The sequence below is a fragment of the Suncus etruscus genome, chromosome 5 (genome assembly GCF_024139225.1).
Source record: "Suncus etruscus isolate mSunEtr1 chromosome 5, mSunEtr1.pri.cur, whole genome shotgun sequence".
Lineage (NCBI taxonomy): Eukaryota > Metazoa > Chordata > Mammalia > Eulipotyphla > Soricidae > Suncus > Suncus etruscus.
This window is the reverse complement of record NC_064852.1, coordinates 35036907-35056712: the sequence shown is the minus strand read 5'-3', so window position 1 is coordinate 35056712 and position 19806 is coordinate 35036907. Positions and strand designations below refer to the sequence as shown.

General features: G+C 34.6%; 1 protein-coding gene across 1 annotated transcript in view; it reads left to right on the top strand.

The window, feature by feature from the left end:
• NXPH2 (neurexophilin 2) overlaps positions 1-19806 on the top strand; it is a 133749-nt gene that overhangs the window by 87089 nt on the left and 26854 nt on the right. The window lies entirely within an intron of this gene.

Sequence of the window (19806 nt, the reverse complement as noted above, 5' to 3'; positions counted from 1 at the left end):
AAGGCTTTTGCCTTGCACGCAACTGACCCAGGTTTGATCTCCATTATCCCATATGGTCCCTGAAGCCTGCCAGGAGTAATTTCTGAGCTCAGAGCCAAAAGTAACCCCTGAACACCACAAAGTATGGCCCCAAACTAAACAAAACAAATTCTTTGACAGAAAATAGTGCATGAAATGAATTAAAGTGCTGCATAAGAATGAAAATATTTTTTAAATAGCTTTTGTGAAATATTGAAAACTGACTTAAAGCTTTCTTTATTTTTTTACTACTGTTATAAATTTCTTATAAATATTCTGAGATGACCACTTTGAATTACTTAATGTTAAAATGACAAGGTACAGTTATCAAAGTATGCTTTGTATAAAAACGATATTTTATAAGCTTGTTAAAAAAAAAAAACAAAAAAATAGAGGATCTTATCTGCTTTTGTTGATCTGGATTAAGTGCATACTTATTTTTTTCTCTTTAGTAGCCATTCAGAATAAAACTTTAATGGCAAAATGTGCATAATTAAAATCTGAAGCAGTTATAAAATTAAGCAAAGCAAATTACAATTACTTAACATTAGAAGGAATAGATTCAAAATTAAAAGATAGGAATAGATTATTTTATAAATATCTTAAATATAGTTGATATAAGTAAATTGGCCAAATTTTTGTCACACAGGAACTAGGACTGGTTTCTGGGTAGTTTAAACATGACCTCAAAAATTTACGGGAATCATATCATAATATAATCTCAGTGTATTATGTTCAAGGTAATTATGTCCAAAAAGAGCCTGCTTCAACAAGATTGAATCTTGGTGGATTGCAAATGTTTGTATCATCCATAAATAAGAATGATTCCATGTTGAAACATGTAGAATAATTCAGTATGTCACTCTACATATAGGCTAACTTGTGTATAGACTAAATTCTGATCATCCATCTCAGTCAATATCTTTAACCACCACACTGCAGCTGCTATATAACCTAACTACACATGCTGTGTTTCAATTATTGATGCACAGAAAAATACTCTCCCAAAATTCACCTTAAAGAAGCAATCATATTATGCTCTCTAAGGGTATGTATTCCTCAAATATGGACAGGGCTTAAATGGGTAGTTCTCTGTCTCTGAAACCCATTCATTAGAATCACTATGGGTAGCTGAATTGAACTGTATGGCTCAATATGACTTTATTTATATGCTGAGATTCTTGGAAATTATGGCATAGTTTAGATTTTGCTGAATTATTTCCCACTTTGCATTATTTTAAGATCCCTACACACAGTGTCATGTCTGATCATGTTCCAAGATTGCATATAATACAGAATTGTTTCTGGGTCTTTTTGGGGTAAGCCTAATGGGTAAGGGACAGCTTGCATAACTCATATGGAAAATAGGGAATAATTAAACAAAGAGAAGTTTGGAGAAGAGGAAGAAGAATTTAGACAGAGAACAGTATTTGCTTTTAAATAAAAGATAGACGTTGGAAAGTGATCAAAAACAATGATACTTTTTTATATAAGACTGTCAATTAACACACTTCAGTTATGTCCATACTTTACATTAGAGAAACTGGCAAAGCCATCTTCAGATGAGGAGTTATCATGTCTTAACTCTTTCTGGATCATCATTTGTATTTAAGTCAAAATAGATACTAAAAAATGGGTTCAACGTGGGATATGAAAATCTCATTTCTATATTTTCTTTATTCTAATGGTCTCTATTTCTCAATTTACATTGTAGTTGTAGTGTATTAATTTCATGAAAATTGAACATATATTTATTACAAGTGAAACAAACACTCAGCTGGATGATCTGACCTTACCTGAGTCTCCAGTATATGGGCATTTTCCCTCAACACAATGTTTACTTTTATTCTGTTCCTACAATTCACCTTTCCTTTCTCACAGTCCTCTCTACCCATAATACTTATTATAAATGTTCCTAGAGCAAGCTCTGATTAAAATGTCGCCCAGGTGACTTAATTGTAAAATCGTGGTGCTATCCACTTTACAATAGCATACTTTATAGTTAAGTGCATCTCTTAATGGTTTTCTTCTTGTATTCATCATAGTTTGTTTTTAATTTGAAAATGCATTTATTCCTATTTTCTGTTATTATTTCCCCATTCCATAAAGTAACCACCAATGCTTTATATTCACATCGCCTCCTATATTCCCAGCCAGTGCCTGGGATGCAAAATGTCTACAAAGTATGTGTAAAGTACATATAAGTTCAAGTAAGAAGAGGTAAATATACATTATAATATAAATGTATTCAAAAAGTTATATCTTTCTCTGTTTTGTAAGAGGTATTAAAAAGTTATTGAAAGCTACTGCATAGGACTAAGTCTTGTGCATGTTGTAAAAACAGAAGGCTCATAGCCAGGAAAATCCTGCTCACCATTTGAGTGCTAATTTTATTTTTAGTACATTGAAATAGCCCAAAGAGTTCGATTAGTAGAGGAACATGTGCTAACTGCATAAAGGTTATTCTGGTGAATGAGAACATTTAAAAGGGCAAGAAAGTGAGCAAAAGGAGTTCTGGATATGTCCAGGATAAAGATTACATCGTTGATAAAGTAGATAATGGATGTAATGGAGGAAGATGGGTTTAAAATAGATTTAGGAATAGAATATAGGGGTTAGTGATGAATTACATTTGGAGGGAGGTAAAATAAGATTGGAATGGAGTATAACTTCAAGCTCTTAGTTGAAATACTGAGAGGTGGAAAGGGATAGTAGAAGAGTGTGACAAAGACAGAAATTTTCAAAATTGCAAAAGGGAAATCTAGAAGAAAATAAGCAATAGTAACCTGTATTATCTCTGAGGTATAGGCATTATTGAAGAAAAATTTATGTTTCACAGTTGGTTCTCAGTCTTGGTATCTGCTAGTTTGCTTTCTGACCATTTCCTCCATTTGCCACCACTTAAACTATTCCCTATACATACATCCCATCCATCCTATTGTAAAGTCAAATGAATATTGCTCATTTTGTGTGCATATCAAAATTGTTCAATAAGCATCAAAGTGAACTGAGTTTTATTAACAGGCTTATCAGTTCTTATTTTTAATACTTCTCTATACATAAAGACATAGTGAATCAGTGATTTCTCCTTTTCTCAAGACACACTAATAAGAGTTTCAGTGGTTCTTACGTATTATGCCAATATAAAATTATTAAATCTGTCTGCAGAATCCAATTGCAGTACCATGAGAAATGAAATACTTGCCTATGCTATTTAAATCCAGAACTCATCATTTTGGGAAGTGGTCACTTCTCATGCAGTCCTAAGAGTTTATAAACTCAATAAACAATAAACCTGGGGACACTACTGGCAATTCTTGACCAACAGGCCAGCTGTTCAATGCCAGTTTACAAAGATAGACACAGGTCATATCCAGAACTGCACCCAGTGATGATCAAAGGAGCATGTGGTGTCAAGTTGGAACCAAGTTTGGTCCTATATAAAGTATATGGATTAATTCCTGCTAATTCTCTAGGACTCTGTATGAAATAATCAAACCTCTACACAATGTTGACATATCCAAATATGTTTTTACTACTTCTTTATTTTGGCATAAGTGCTTATAAGAAAGCTGACTCTCCTTGCCAAGTGAACTAGATACTGTTGCTGATTCTTCTCTATGTATGTAGAATGATTGAGAAAGACTCTTTACAGTAATACTTTACTTTCCTGCATACATAAGATAATTATATGCATTTTATCCTATACCCTAAATGATTTAAAAATATTAAATGGTGGGGCCAGTGAGATAGCACAGTGGTACGGCTTTTGCCTTGCAAAATCCAATCCAGGACAGACCAATCCAGGACAGACCTGGGTTCAATTCCTGGAATCCCATGTAGTCCCCCAAGCCTGCCAGGGGCGATTCTGAGCACAGAGCCAGGAGTAACTCCTGAACGTCACTGGGTGTGACCCAAAAACCAAAAAATATATATATATTTATATATATATATATATATTGAAAAATTAAATGGTCATTTGTATATAAATGAAAAAGACTTGGCAGTATATAGTCTCAATATTAAACCAAATCATTTAGATAACACTAAAATTATATTGAAATTTTATGAAATTACATTTTTTATCAATTTATACTTCTAAATATGTGTACTTACTGTGCTAGTTCTTGAGTAAGACAGTAAAAAATAAATTTTTAATACCAGATAGTACATCAGGTAGGGTGCACACTGTCAACCAAGTTATAACAACAGTATTTCATATGGTTCTTTGAGAACTTCCAATAGTAACTTCCAAGTGTAGAGCAGAGTAGCCTCTTAGCATGGCTGGGTGTGGCAATAAACAAACAAACAAAATATGCCTTTTTTGTTTTTTTTTTTCAACCAATTCAGACAGATATAGAACAATAATGTGGGTGTCACCAGGATCATCAGATTATCAATTCTTTTTATCAAGGAAATATTGTCATAAATATTTTGAATTAGATATGACTGCAACAGCCTTTCATTATGTTTGAATTCAAATTTCATTCTTGATTTAATATCCTTATTTGTATTATTTCTTTAACACAACATATTAATAGTTATATACAAGTACTAATTTTTATGCATATCTTATATTTTGAAGGTTTGTTACAGTTTGGAAACCAATACTGATTGTACAAAACAAGCATGGTGACTCATAATAAAGCAACATGTTTACGTTGGATCTTATAACAATTTCAATAAACTGTGAATGTTTATATTTGACATTAGCATACATTTTATAGTTAACATTTAACATATATAGCATCTAGGAGAGTTTGAAAAATCATTTCAAATTAAAAATGTCATGTTTGGTGAAATGATGTAACCAATAAATGCTGACATTTTGAATGGAAAAAAACGGTCGAATATTGTACATATTAGCACCTCATCAGAATTCTGTCCCATAACATCTAGATTAATGTTTCAATAACAATAGTGCACCTCAGCCAAGATGACACTTTACATGAACCATCACTGACAATGTATGATAATCATCAAAATATTAGTTCCTGGAAACAAATACAAAGTGGTTATGATAGTAAAAAACAAAGCCGTTCATATATGCAACTTCTAACCCTGTCACATGCCTCACAATCCTATATATCTCTTCATCCCTCATTGAAACCCTGCCTAAAAGAGCATAGAAATAATAATATCTGGCATTTCCATTCCTCACTTTAGTTGCAACTTTCTGTTTTAAATGCCAGCTTTTAGAGTTCAAGGAACTGACTCATGTTGTCTTTCCCAGGGCATTATATTTCAGAAGTATTTATGTGTTCCAATCCTGTGAAACTCTTCAGTCTCTTTCAAAACTTGGATGAGGTTTGAAAGTACATGTGGGTAAAAATAGACTCTGCCATTTGTCATGCTAAGTTATTTATTTATTAACATTGAAAGGGCTTACTTATATTATCACAGAAACGGACTGTTAAAACACATTGTTTAAGAAACACACTTCTAAAGTCTGCTATCTGACACTATTTTCCTCTGGATAGAAAATGTTTGTCAATTACAAGCCATAAAATATGTTTAATAGTTGTTGTTCATAATTTGTTAAAGAGCACTTTTATTCCTCTTCATAATAAAAATTGAGACCTAAGCTTTCATACTATTTCTCTTCTTTATAGAAAGTATGACATTGTAATGAACATGTTTGTTTAAACACATGTGCGTTATTTTCTCGTATCAGAATGTGTGTGTGCATGTCTTCTTGAAGAGGTTGTGCCATTGATTTTCCAGATTACTGTCATCAGTATGAAATGAGAATTGCCATTTTTAACCTTAGCTACTCTGCCAAATATTGCAATCTAGCTTTTTGGCTCTTACTGCTGAGACTTCTGTCTTCACATTTATGTTTCCTGCTAATTCCTGTATCGATGCGGTAAGATATAAAGGATAGCTATTAAAAGACTTCTGGAGGGAAAATGAATTTGCCACTCTCATCAGAAAGAGTGACCACTGTTGAGCTTTGTTTTCCTAAGCAACCATTTGGTTTTCAATTGCAAAGTTATTTTTCTATTTTATTTATTAAAATAAATTCTTTAATCAAATAGCTATGTGATACTGAGTCACAAAGTTGTTCATGATTGAGTTTCAGTCATACGATGTCTAACACCCTTCACCAGTGAACATTTCCCTACACGCAATGTCCCTAGTTGACCTCTTGCCCTCTTTTCTGCACTCCCTCCTACCTACTTCTGTGGTAGACATTTTCCCTCTCTCCCTCTTTCTTTTTGCAATATTGCTACTGAACACGTATCATGCACATCATGCTAAGTACATTTTGAAACAATGCCACATTATGTCACAAAATATTAATAGGCACAATTAATACTTTGATATATGTTTGATACTGTCATCCTTCATTCCATTTATGTCATCCTTCTTTTAATCAGCTGTGACAAGTCTATAATGGAGCACCAGAAATATGAGTTTAGGGAAAACCATAATACTAATCATCAATACAGCTTTGAACGTTATCCAGCATGTTTCTGTTTGGTCAGCAGGAATGCTAGTCTCTAAAATTCTACTCAGAGAAAAGATTTTCCTTTAAACATTCACTTATAGGTAAAACATTAAATAGGATGCTGAGTTTAATCATGGCATGTTTTGTTTTGGTTTGGTTTTTTTTTCTCCTTCACAGGTTTAGTTTCCACCACAGAGTATATTACAGAATTGTTAAAGCTCTCCAATTATATGAACTAACATAAGCAGCAAAGGTGAATCATTGGACCAATTTTCATTACTGTTCTTATAATTTTACAAACTTAGTGGGATCTGAAAGCCACCTCCAAATCACCTTAGGTGTTCTTGGCTTAAACTGTTACCCCAGTGAAATAATTCATGACTAGCTATATGAATTTCATCATGAATATCATTATAAAGAGATCCATTAAGCAATCTGGTGCTTTTTCAAAACTGGCACTGAGAAATAATTGTCACTTATAAGAAATAAAAATAAATGCTCCTAGGTTATTGAAGTGGGGGAGAGGTAAGCCAGCTGCTTTAAAAAATATATTTGTACAGATTTAGGGCCTGGAGAGATAGCACAGTGGCGTTTGCCTTGCAAGCAGCCGATCAGGACCAAAGGTGGTTGGTTCGAATCCCGGTGTCCCATATGGTATCCCGTGCCTGCCAGGAGCTATTGCTGAGCAGACAGCCAGGAGTAACCCCTGAGCACTGCCAGGTGTGGCCCAAAAACCAAAATATATATATATATATTTGTGCAGATTTAAATCAATTGATCTCCTGTAACATATGTTGGTCACTTTACTGAGGAAAAACCAACCATCCCATCTTGTAGCAAATCTACAAGTTGGAACCTTCAGCTCTTTTCTGCCTGAGCCTGAAAAGTCAAAAAAATTTTTATTTGTACTGTAAAATATGGTGGTGGCCTTTCTCATAATAGAATATGAACTATGCCATCTATGTACTGTAGATTATACGTATCAGAATATGCTTCATGGTAAACCAGAATAATCTGTGAATATTTTATATTCAATGCAAACAAAACTGAAATCACCCTTTTGATATATAGAGACTTATTTAGTATTATGATTTAATATTATAAAAACTATTTAGATTATTTTAGAACATTAGCATCAGTTTAGAACTGATCAATTTAGAACATTAACATTATAACATTAGTTATCATGAAAATATTAATTTTAGTCAGATTTCTTAGCTATTAGTAGACTAATTCCCATAAAAACAAACCAGCATTGTTGAAATATAGTCTTACCTATTTAGATAATATTTAGTTATTAGGCATCATTTGTACATGTTGATAACATAGTTTCCATAAATAGATAAGAAGTTAGGGCAAAACACTGTTCCAGAATTGACTACTATAGTATATAAACCTTCAGCAGCTCTTAAAATGTTTAAATATGAATGTTAAGGCCTGTTAAGGACCTCAATTCAAGTCAGAAACTCAGCACTTATTGAGCATTGGGGACTGTGTTTAAGAGATATGTACTTGTACTTCTAGTATAAAAAAATAAGTTCTGAGGACCTGTTCATAGCATCTTGACTATAATTGATAACATTATACTGTATAATTGAAATTTACTAATGGTAAAGCTTAATGTAGTTCTCATATAAAAAAAGGAAGGTTATTGTGAAGTGATGGATGTGTTAATTAACCTGATTGTGGGAATCTACTTAAAATGCAAATGTGTATTCGTCATCACAATGTACACTTTAAATGTATAATAATTTAAAGATTCTAGTAAGATAGTGAAAAAAGATGAAGTCATCCTTCTCTAATTTATTTTTTGGTTTTTGATTTTCTTGTTTAGTTTAGATGCCACATGCTGTGCTTAGATTTTAGTGTGGGCTCTGCTCTTAGTGATCACTCCTAGTGTGCTTGGGAGACTATATTATAAGGTAATAGCCAGCTATGAACCCCAAACAAAAGTGTTCCACGACTTTCTTTTCCCCTAACCTCTTCTTTTGGAATGTAAAAACACACTGGATAGTTTAATTTGTGTCTGACTTGACTTTACCCCCACCTGAGATTGGGAGTTGGTTTAAGAAAAAGAAAGGAATCTGACTTTGGGTGGGTAGGAGGAAGGGAAAGTAGAGACAGACAAAGACAGAGACAGAGACAAAGAGAGAGGGGAAGAGAGAGAGGAGAGAAGAAAAAAAGAGAGGAGAGAGAGAGGAGAGAGAGAAAGAGAGGGGGGCAAGCCAGGGGGAAAAAAGTAAAGCCAATGAATCTGTTGACTAGCTTCGTATTATTTCTCCGCCACTACCCTTCTTCTTCAGACCTGGCTACAAGGGGTTTGAAGCATGGTGTCTGGGGTGGTCTCACCCACTTGTGGATTTTTTACTTTATTTTACAACTACAGTTGAACAGTGACACAGAACTCAGAGACCCAAGAAGACCACAGTGATAGTGAGTGACTTGACCCTCTGGTAGCTAATCAGCCTCACAGTCTCCTTGAACTGAATTGATAGTGCAGAACCCATCACCAGAACTTGGGTGCACATGAAGCCTATTCTGAATGCGGCAGATCCTCCTTCAGGCAGGACAGAAGCAGTCAGTGATGGAGAGACAGCTAAGACACTGAGCAGACACCCACAGACTGAGTGAGACCCATGGCCTTTTACTATCAGAGTTGCTTTGTGCGAGGACTTCGGCCTCCCAACCTTACAAGGGTCACTGATGGAAAGAAGCCAAAAAGAAATCTCCATTGGGAAGAGGACCAGCAGTGGGTGTCCCCCCCCCCCCACTCAGTTTCTGGCTCTGGAACTGAAAGCCTTTTTATTCCAGAGGACCTCAACAACCTAACAGAAGAATAAGATGGAGATGATGAAGCCCAGCAGAAGCTCAACTGATGAGAAGCTGTTTTTCAGAACCTTCTGCACCTGGGTTATCTCCAAAAAAATGAATTTAGGCTAATTTCTTGACCCTATTTGCTTCGGTCACCATATTGCTGGTTAAATTGTACTTTATCTATATGGAACTTATTGTTTTGTTCTAAGCCCCACTACAAACAGAAAATTTTGTGTCTAACTTTAGTGGTGTAATATTAGTTTTCACAATTCTGGAAAAATGCATAATGTTGTTAGAGTTTTAAAAATTCTCAGCTATCCTAGTGAATTTTTCCCAGTTACTATGATGTTTGATTGTGTATATTATATAGCAACACAAATTATGTCTACATAAATGTTCTAATGTCTTTGTCCACAGAAGTAGATGTAAAAGGAACTTGATACTATAGTCTTACTCTAGTGCTCATTATAAGAATGTCTTAACAAACTTATTTTCAAACTATATCTGCAGAAATGTTTATGTGATATTGTATAAGGAAGTTTGTGTAAATGAACTTGGATGTTCTAGACTCGTATTACAGTGCTCAGTATAAGAATATTTCAGAGATTTTAAATTAAGTGTTTCTGCAGAAAGGTTCTAAAGTTTATGTTTAGAGAAGTCTATAAATAATTTTATGATATGTGTAAGATATGGAAAAGACTGATTATTTTGAAAATGATGTATAGAATTTAAACTTTGATGCTTTGAGTTCTGATCTGAGGTTCCAGCCTCTGGAGGAAAAAAGTAGAACAAGATTTTGTAACTTTTCTCAATTTTTTTGTTTTGTTTAAAACAGAAAGGGTGGATATGAAAGGTAATAGCCAGCTATCAACCCCAAACAAAAGTATTTGCCAACTTCTTTTTTTCTAATCTTTTTTTTTAGTATGTAAAAAACCACTAGATAGTTGCTTTTGTATCTGACTTGACCATCACCCACCTGAGATTGGAAGTTGGTCTAAAAAAAGAAAGGTGTCTGTCTTTGTGCTCAAGAGAGAGACATGGCAGAGAAAGGCCATGAAGAAAAAAGACTAACTCCAGTGAATCTGTTCATTGGCTTGGTATTATTTCTCCACTTTTACCCTGATTCTTCAACACTGGCTACAAAGGGTTAGAAACACGGTGCCTGGGGCAGTTTCACTCACAAGTGGATTTTTTACTTTATTTTACAACATGTGGTGCTGGGGATCAAAGTAGGTTGAGCCACATGTAAGACAAGTACTCTACCTAAAGTACTATCACATTGCCCATAATCCTCCATTTTCAATTAGACAATGAAGAAAATAAAATATAAGCTCTGAAAAGTATATGGCTATTCCTTTTTCCCCCATTTTTTGATGGTGTTGGCTGTTTATTTTCTGACCAAGTTCCAACAGGGCCTTGTATATATTAGATACTTAAACACTTATCTGATGGGTATTGGGTAAATAGTTTCTCCCATTCTCTGAGTAGCCTTTGTATCCAGGTCACTATTTTCTTTGAAGTACAGAAGCTTCTCATTTTAATGTTGTCCCATTGCTTATATAGTGGTATTTCATCCTTGAAGTTGCCATTAAGTTCAGTGTCATGAAGTGTTCTGCCTACATTTTCCTCTATGCACCTTATAGTTTCAAGTTTGATATGAAGGTTTCTAATTTATTTTGTTATGACCTTTGTCCATGGTGTTTAGGTGAGGTCTGAAATTGGGTTTTTGCTTGTAGTTGATCAGTTTTCCCAGCACCACTTGTTGAAGAGGCTTTCCTTGCTCCACTTTGTATTTCTACCTACTTAAAAAAATTAACCCGTCGTTTCCTCTCTGAATATTCAAGTATATTACATTGAATTAGGGTCTGTCTTTATCCCAATACCATGCTGTTTTAGTGATTACTGATTTATAGTACAGTTTAAAGTTGGGGAATGTGATTCCTCCTATCTTTTTGCCAAGCATTGCTTTAGCTATTTGTGGATGTTTATTGCTTCATATAAATTTCAGGAGCATCTGATCCACTTCTTTGAAAAATTCCTCAAAGAAGAAATACAGATGGCCAAAAGACACATTAAAAATTGTTCCACATTACTAACCATCAGAGAGATGCAATTCAGAACTATAACGAGGTACACCTTACACCACAGAGACTGGCACATATCACAAAGAACAGGAAAAACCAGTGCTGGCGTGGTTGCAGGGAGAAATTCTGATGGTAATGCAAAGTAATTCAGCTCTTATGGAAAACAATATGGACATTCCTCAAAAGAGTAGAAATTTTGCTCCCATATGATTCAGCAATACCTACCAGTCCTAGGGATATATTTCAAGAATAAAATAACAAAATACAAAAATTCCTCTGCACTTATATGTTCATCGTAGCATAATTTTACCTAGCCAGAATTTGGAAACAAATAAGATGCCCAAAGCAGATGAGTGGCTAAAAATACAAGTATATCTACACAGTGGAATAGGATGCAGCCAGTAAGAAAACTGAAGTTATGAAATTTGCTTATACATGGATGAATATGGATATTATTAGATAATTGAAATGAGTCAAAGGGAAAAGGATAGATACATAAAGAGAAGTAAATTGCCTGTCCCAGAGTCAGGTGGGGTGTGGGGGAAACGGAAGGCATTGGTGGCAAAAAGGATACACTGGTAAAGGGTGGTGTACATTCTAAGACTGAAATCCAACAAAGAACCTATTTTGCAACCACGGTGCTTAAATAAAGCAAATAAAATATTTTAAAAACAAAAGAAAGTAGATGACCAGAGGAAAAGTATCCTGTAGAAACACTGAAGGAACTGATAGTAGAGAACCACAGTAAATAGGATTACCATGGAGCCTCCTGAAACTGTGACTAGAAAACAGGAGAAGACTAGAAACTTTTCTCCAAGAGTACAAAACAGTAATGAACAGAGCCCCATAACCTAGTGCTGGGGATCAGATAGACACTGGCATCTGCTAACATAAGACTGCCAGCAAGCAGCAAGTCAGGATCCCTAGCTCACTCATACTATGGAGGTGCCTGAGACTATCTGATACTTCCTGTGGCAGATCTTATTCACAGTAGATATAGAGAGTTTATCCTGTGATCCCCACATCCAGGGAGCTCAAGTTCAAACCTATTCCCATAATTCATTGTGAAATATCTTGGATAATTAAGAAGCACCATTCCATGACCTCCTAAGTTTCCTCTACATATGGAATGGGATAATACAGATCACCTGTACTTTCCATCCTTGGAGACATCACTAGAATAGTGCTCACTTACAGAGCAACTTGCCTTTCATCAGAACCAAGTGCACCTGAATATGAGGATTCTTTTATATGAGGACTTCAGCTATATGAGGACTCATAGATTTTGTAAAGCTACCTTACTTTCTTGACCATGACCTTGACCTGTTGAAGATCCAATTTTGCAATTCTACATCACTGTCACCTGCTGTATCCTTTTAAAGATGATTGGCAGAACCTAAAGATCAGGACTAGCCCAAAGTGGAATGCTAAGTCATAATTTAAAATAGCAGAGAATGTCTGGGCTGAGAACAGCCCAGAGGAAGCAAGGTTGTTGGTCACTTTACCCCTCCATGGCTGTTAGCAACTCCTTAAATTTATAGGACCTTCTTCAGCCCTTACCTCTCTGCTACCTTAGCTTTAATCAAATTTTTGGTCCTCTAGTCTCTTAAACAGGAGTAGAAATGTCATATATAGAGCAATAGACACTTAGGTAAATAACACAGGATTATTATTCTGCATTCTACAGGTTTTATCTAAAACCACACAGAAAGCAAAAGAAAGGCTCTAGCTCAGCTCAACAAACAGGAAGTAATACCAATAACATACAAATAGAAGAAACAGAAAACCAACCCAAACGATGAAACCAAACAAAACAGCAAGGGAAAAAAAATCATGCAATGGGCTAGAGCGATGGTGAATGGTAGGGTGTTTGCCTTGCACATGGCTGACCCAGGATGGACAGTAGTTCAATCCCCTGGTGTCCTATATGGTCCCCCACACCAGGAGTGATTTCTGATGGCATAGCCAGGAGTAACCAATCTCTGAGTATCACTGGGTATAGCCCAAAAATTAAAAAAACCCTCATGTAATAGGATGCAATGCTTACCAAAAGAATTAAAAATTATTTATTAAATTGCTACATGCAATGATAAAAAAAAATGGACAAACAATATGAGATTTATAACAAGGACAGAAAATCTGGTAGAGTTTCAAACTAATGGATTTAAATTTATTGCAATTTGTTTAAATTTAATTTAATTTAATTTAATTTTTTGTTTTGGGCCATACCTGTTGATGCTCAGGAGTTACTCCTGGCTATGTTCTAAGAAATCGCTCCTGGCTTGGGTGAACCATATGGAACACCAGTGGATTGAACCGTGGTCCGTCCTAGGCTGACACTTGCAAGGCAGACACCTTACCTTTAGTGCCACTGCTCAGGCCCCAAATTTACTGCAATTTTACTTGACAATTATGCCTCAATAAAAGAAAATATAACCTTTTACTAGAAAATTTATAACTTTCATCTTATAATGTTATCACATTCTCATTAGAAAGTATAAGCAAATCAATAAACAATTTAAAACAAGAGGGGTTAAGAATATCAATGCCAAGATTAATTACTTTGGTTGTCCTTAGTTCATTTGTTATCAGCTCTCAATCTGTAAATCCTGGAATTTTATTCCTCTCATCAGAATGAGAATTATTCAAGTCCTTTCAGTCTCTAAACCATCATTTCTCCTGCTCCCATTTAGGATTAGCACTATTCATTTCTTTGTTACTCTAAATTAAACATTAGGTCAAGAGATATAGATACATATAAAGTTCCAGAACGTTACAACAACTATAAGTAACTATAACAACTATCATTAAGTCCATTGTTATTTATATAAGATTATTTAGTGTCTCTGTCCCTGCATTTCTGCAAAGTTTATGTTCAGAAGTGCCCAGTACCTAGGAAGCTTTCAAATGTTTGTTCACACACTAATGCTTGTCCATATTTGTTAAAAAAAAAATTAGTACTACTGGTCTACTGCAGTGGTTAGTAAATGCTTAATCCTTAAAGCAGTGCTCAGACAGGTGCTGTCCCACACGTGTTAAAATACTGAAAACAACTGGTCTAAAGAACAAATACTTCTCCCAGAATTGTTTTAAAAACCCTCATTAAGTTAGTGACTAAATATGAATACTGATCATAAATGCAGTTACTTTTTTTTGTTTTGTTTTGTTTTGTTTCTGGGTCACACCCGGCAGCACTCGGGTTACTTCTGGCTTTACACTCAGAAGACGCTCCTGGCAGGCTCAGCGGACCATATGGGATGCTGAGATTCGAATCATCGTCCTCCTGCATGCAAGACAAACCTTTTATCTCCATGCTATCTCTTCGACCCTGCATCTTCAGTGTTGATGACTTCTGTCAGAAAAATTACTTGCCTGTTGTTGGGATAATCTCCCCAGAACCCCATCTAAGTCCCAATTTATTTTTAGCCTCCTTTCTTTCTTTTTCTTTCTTTCTTTCTTTCTTTCTTTCTTTCTTTCTTTCTTTCTTTCTTTCTTTCTTTCTTTCTTTCTTTCTTTCTTTCTTTCTTTCTTTTTCTTTCTTTCTTTCTTTCCTTCTTTCTTTCATTCTTTCCTTCTTTCTCTTTCTTTCTTTCTTTCTTTCTTTCTTTCTTTTTCTTTCTTTCTTTCTTTCTTTCTTTTTCTTTCTTTCTTTCCTTCTTTCTTTCTTTCTTTCTTTCTTTCTTTCTTTCCTTCTTTCTCTTTCTTTCTTTCTTTCTTTCTTTCTTTCAAAATGCACAACATGGATCCCTCCTTCCTCCTTCCTTCCTTCCTTCCTTTCTTTCTTTCTTTCTTTCTTTTTCTTTCTTTCTTTCTTTCTTTCTTTTTCTTTCTCTCTCCCTCTTTCTTTCTTTCTTTCTTTCTTTCTTTTTTTCTTTTTTTCTTTCTTTCTTTCTTTCTTTCTTTCTTTCTTTCTTTCTTTTTTTCTTTCTTTCTTTCTTTCTTTCTTTCTTTCTTTCTTTCTTTCTTTCTTTCTTTCTTTCTTTCTTTCTTTCTTTCTTTCTTTCTTTCTTTCTTTCTTTCTTTCTTTCTTTCTTTCTTTCTTTCTTTCTTTCTTTCTTTCTTTCTTTCTTTCTTTCTTTCTTTCTTTCTTTCTTTCTTTCTTTCTTAGAATAGGACCAACACTTGGGTTGGTTTGTTGGTTTGTTTATGCCTCACTTGTATTACTTAAAAGAAAAACCAATTCAGAGAGGGAGAAATACTTTGCACAGGGTGGTACAACCACAGTGATAAGTACCAGATTTCTACTACAGAACTGGTGCCAACTCACAGCAAATCAAAACATTCCTATTTCCAAATCCTACTCTTTCTGCTTCCTTTTTATTTTCTCTGATTATGTTTATTTCCCTGTCTCTGGTCATTTCTTCTTTTAAAACATTTTAATTGATTAGTTCTAGCCATTAAAGCAGTGTTGTTGTTTTTGTTGTTGTTGTTGTTGTTGTTGTTGTTTCAGAATGGGTAATACTGTCCCTGAGGGGAGAGTTTTGAACCAGATGAAGCACGAGATAGGTAGGAGCCTCAGTACAATTGGAAAGATCCTTTCTATCAATTCATTTATAAAAGAAAGATTTCCAGGGGGCAACGAGTAACGCTATTTTTGAAAAGGGAATCGTAATAAATAAAATAAGTTCGTAAGTTTCAGCATGTGTCACCCAATTCTTATTTGTGTTCCATGTGCTGTCATTTCTCCCGGTCTAATATTTACAACTGTAATGTGGAAGTTCAAAATAGCATTCATCTGACTGTAGCTATAAACAAATGTCAGTGAAATTGTAAACTTACTCCTAAAAATATTCATTATTTTGTGAATATTTCTAAACATGTAAACATGTATAGGCTGTCCACTTTTTAAAACAAGGTATATTAATGCTATCTAGTCTCTTCTTGCTATAGAGAAGTGATATTTAAAGAGCTCAGTTTTACTAGGAAATTAAAACATCTATTTCTTTGGTGTGGTGTACAGGAATAGTCAATAGTTGCTAAATAAACATGTCAACTATAATTGTTAAATGTTGATCTAGGCCAGTTATGCTAGTGGTAACACTGTTACCTCCACATGTCTTCAAATAAAGAAAACTACACCCATTAAACTTGTTATATGTTAGAATTACTTAATGATAGCTGCAATTGATGGCAAGGTTTGTCGTCATTGGAACTTAAATTCCAAAAACTAAAAGGTTTACATATTCTAGTCACCTAATAAGATATCCTCTTTCCTCTGTCTTCTATACTTCTGAAGCTCAAGATTCCAGTCCTACACATAGCTGCAGGGAAGGAGAAAAGTTAAGTCAATGGAGGGATATGTAGAAAAGGATTTTCCCTAGGACTGTCAATCCATTCAGCCTTTAAGGAAAACAGTATTGAGATTTCTAAAAATACATTAAGAAGTTTCCGTGTAACAAGAATCCCACTTCTTGGCATCTCTCACTAGGGTATTTCATAAAGAAATGTTTGCTTCTATTTTAATTGCAGTTCAGTTGACAATAGTCAAGATCTGGAAACAAACCAAGTATCAAAGGACAGCTGATTGGACAAAGAAACTGTGATATATATGCACAATGAAATACTACATGGCTAAAAGAAAAGGTGAAATTATGCAATTTGCCACTATTTAAATTGAATTAGAAGGTATTATGCTGAGTAAAATAATTTAGAAAAAGAGATAAATAATGATTTTCCTTACATCTGGGATAAAAAGAAACAGTGGATGGGAGAAATAGTACAGTGTGGCACTTGTCTGGCATGCAGCTGATCTGGAATCTGCCTGGCACCATATATCTTTCTTCCCTTGAGCACCACCAGAAATAATTTCTGAGTAGAGAGTCAATGAGCAATACCAGGTGTGACAAGAAAGAAATTTAACAAGGTGATTACAAATGGCCAAAAGTAACAGGACCTAATAAATGGCCTTTGAACTAACCTTACTCAGTTGTAAAGGATGAGATGTAACTACCAGGCACTGATGGAAGGAAGTTAAAATTCCAGTGGCTGGCATGATGTTAGAACATTTTTTGCATGATACCCTATCATTAACTAACAGTATTATAAAAAAATGGTGCCTCAAGAAAAAAGAATAGAAAATAAATAATACAACTATCCTATAATGATGGCAAATATCTGACTGTACTAAAATTAAGAGAAACCTAGTAGTATCCATTATCCTTCAATAAATCTTTTGAGGGCTTTTTTCATTAGCTGTGATTAATTTTTGATAAAATGGTTGTTCTGCAAATAAAATTCCATATAAAAGTTGACACTAACTTTCTGTATGTGCATAATAAGCATTATGGACTTGCTCTAAAATTGAAGAAAGAGATCTTTAGATCAAATATGATTTAGAATTAATTCCAACTTTTGTAAGTTTTTTAAAATAAGCTCTTTATCATTAAGCTATCAATCATCAAATAGGCTCTATTTATGATAAATTAATACAAAGCAAAATATGATACTAATATACTTAAGACACATTCCATTCATAGATGAATCTAACTACAGTTTTCTTAAGTAATTGAGGTTATTTTAAATAATTTAGTAATATAGCAAAAATATAGCAAAAATAAATAGAAGTTCAGCAGAGTTTCTAAATTAAAAATAATGCTAGAATAATACAAATTAAATTAAGTTAAATTTAAGTGTATGATGACAGAATATATCAATAGTTAGTGATAATTCTAAAAGCAAACTTTAAAATATGGATTTTATTTTTTTCTAAATCAAAAATTTAAGATTAGCATTAAAAGTGTTCTCATGGTTCTTGCATGTATACTTAAGATGAAATAATGAAAATAGTACCTTGAGGGCCCAGAGAGATAGCACAGCGGCGTTTGCCTTGCAAGCAGCTGATCCAGGACCAAAGGTGGTTGGTTCGAATTCCGGTGTCCCATATGGTCCCCCGTGCCTGCCAGGAGCTATTTCTGAGCAGACAGCCAGGAGTAACCCCTGAGCACCACTGGGTGTGGCCCAAAAACCAAAAAATAAAATAAAATAAATAAATAAAAATAAAAGAAAATAGTACCTTGCCAGGCCAGAGAGGTGGCGCTAGAGGTAAGGCATCTGCCTTGCAAGCTCTAGCCTAGGATGGACCGCGGTTCGATTGCCCAGCATCCCATATGGTAGCCTCAAACCAGGGGCGATTTCTGAGCGCATAGCCAGGAGTAACCCCTGAACGTCAAATGGGTATGGTCCAAACAACAACAACAACGACAACAACAACAAATAGTACCGTGCCTCTCTTTATTTTCTCCACAATTTTATAATCCCAGATTAATCATGATGAAAACATTAAACAAACTGAAATGGAGGCACAGTCTACAAAATTGTCTAAGCAGGAGTCCTTGAAATAGTCAAAGGCACCAAAAACAAGGAAATTGTACAAACCAAAGGATTCATACCTATTATGGAATCCAAGATCCAGTTGCTCTCTGCTCAAAGACAAATTCATATTCCAGTACTAAGAGTTGGTGCAGAGACAGGTTTAATGGGACTAGCCACTTGCGATGACTTTATCCCTAAACTCTAAGTGAGCCTGTTGTTTAAAGAAGGCTAGTGAAGAAACATCAGATTTCAAAAAATAAGTAAATAGAAATAAAATAAAATAAAATAAAATAAAATAAAATGCTAGTAAAGTTATTGCCTTTCAGACAGCTGACCCAACTTTGATTCCTGACACCCTATACGATTTCCTGTTAGCCCCCCAGGAATGATCCCTGAGTACCCTAAGTACAGAACCAGGAGTAAGCCCTGAGCATTACCAAACAAAAAGTCTGGTGGAGGAAATAGGCCACAGTAGAAAAGGGGAGTGGTCTGATGTGTGGCAAGATGTCCAGTCATGTCACACAGAACTCAATAAAAGCAATACTTGATCAGTCAGTAGAATATGCCAGAGCATTCTTAGAAAAACTACTGTGCAATACTAGCTTTCAGTAGTCTATTTCATGTTATTAGGACTGAGACACATGTCTTCTTTTATTCTCATTTTTGATTGGCTACTAGTTTAACACTAAACCTATTATAGAAACATTTCTTTACGTTTGGGGAAAATAAGGAGTGAGTGAAAGATCTCAAAGTTCCATTTACCACAAGACAGAGTTTCTACTAATTGCTGTTACATAAAAACCAAATGCAATGTGAGATCCTGGAGCAGAAAGATAAATGCATTTTTAAATAAAGAAATTTAGTAAATTATATATTTTTATTCCAGTGATGCATCAACATTGGTTTTGTGAGCTATACTGTCAGAAGCAAGGTATAGACATACTTAATACTAGGCAACTTTTTGTAAGCTAAAATTAAAATAAAATGTTGATAATACTGTAGAAAAAAGATATCCAATATAATATTTGCAGACGAAGATGCTTTTTAGTTTATAAATTGTTTCCATAATTCATGACAGTTCTCACATCTGCTACTATAAAATTCATTGCAGCTACTCTGTCTGTTGGG